We start from the raw sequence: 1,753 nt of genomic DNA, 5'->3' as shown, positions 1-1,753 counted from the left end.
AAAAAAAAATGAAATTCGTTTAATAACAATGACAGCATTATTTGCAAGAACTTTTTGTTCAAAGCCAGTATGCAGCTCTCAGAAAAAAAATTTCTATTATTTCGCGTGTGTGTCCAAGGAATTTTGACATCTGATACTTCACCAAGAAATAATGCTGCTTTAGTTGCAGCAGAGCAGTTATTGAGTTTACTGTCAAATGGGATGCTTTCAATTTACTAGCGCAGGATAAAGCCCTAAGGCCTATAGTATATGTATGTGGCGGCATTTGTACCTTCGCGAACTTTGTGGCAACAATTTGACTTTCGCTACTAAATGCAACCCTGCGCAAATTTTTTAAGAATCAATCTGACATCACTCTAATTGTTCATCCGCCCTTCTTTTTCTGAATATCATCGGATTTAGACGTGCTTGCCTGAATATAAACGGGAATCACTAACTTAAAATTATCCTTTTGAAATCTAGGCAATCTTTTAGTAAATAAAAATTTATTAAATACTATTCGCTTGTTTGGTTTATTTCAACGAGTTATTTGTGAGGTAAACTCAAATACATAAACCTCCAAATGTACTTATGTATACATATAATTTATCGCCTCCTCACAATTGTGTGAGTCAGTTAGCGCCCTCCTGAGATTGTGATATTTTATAGGAGGCGTGAACCATTGTCATTGCCAGCATAAAAATCACACAAAACTGTCACAACTGCTGACAACTAAACATAATAAGTTATGTGGGCTCAGTGTTTTTTTCTTTTCCAAAAAAATATAGGAAACGCGTTCAGATAAAACCTTTTGCAAGGGGAATCACCCGCAAGTTATTGCCGAAAATATCTTTGGAGCTCGAACACCAAAACATACCAAAATTTGTGTAAAAGAAGAAATTTTACATAAATATTTATATTTAGGGGATTCACAAGACGTGTTAACCGTCGTAAAATCTTAAGCTTAACACTTGTTTATGTAAAATAGCGGTTAAAATGGTTGGGGGGTTGGCTAATTATATATTCTTTATCAGTTTAAAAGAATTTCGGTTTAGTTAGAAATCCCCTAAAACCATTTTAATTAAAAAAGATGTTAACCTTAAGATTTTACGACGGTTAACACGTCTTGTGAATCCCCTAATTGTATAAAGTACTGTACAAAATGATACATACTTTCCTTGTTCATAGCTACGAAAGCTGGCCAATAATTCACGTCTTATGGTATTTTTTTCCATTTCCAAAATACGCAAGATTGCTATGTATGTATGTATGTATGTATGTATAACAAATGCTGCTTGGCGTTAACAAAAAAAAAATGGGTGCACAATGAATGAGAATTAGCAGATTGCTTTTTAAATAAAGACCAAAAACAATTTTAATAAATGAAAAAAAAAACAATAAATCTCTTAGAGAATTGAGAGACGTAGCGGAAATCGTGTCAATATATTATATTGTTATTAGTGAATGCATGTATTTACATGTGTATGTACTTTACTAAGTTTAGGAATATTCTGTGCAATTATGGGAAATTTTGGGATTGTACGCTCATTAATCTAACCACTATAAAACACATGTTTGTTGATTAAAAACGATTGCGTTGAAATGCCAAACAATCAACAAGCGGAATATACAAACGTACATATGTATGTACATTAGGGTGGTCCAAAAATGCATGTGAAAAAGTAAAGTCGGAATTTTTATGCCCTCATCCCTAGGATTGTTCTATACCGAAAAACTATACCCTTATTTTTTATATTGAAATCAAAAAATATTT

Source organism: Rhagoletis pomonella, unplaced genomic scaffold (genome assembly GCF_013731165.1).
Source record: "Rhagoletis pomonella isolate Grant_MI unplaced genomic scaffold, Rhpom_1.0 Rhpom_scaffold_00004, whole genome shotgun sequence".
In the NCBI taxonomy this organism is placed as follows: domain Eukaryota; kingdom Metazoa; phylum Arthropoda; class Insecta; order Diptera; family Tephritidae; genus Rhagoletis; species Rhagoletis pomonella.
This window is presented reverse-complemented; position numbering follows the sequence as displayed.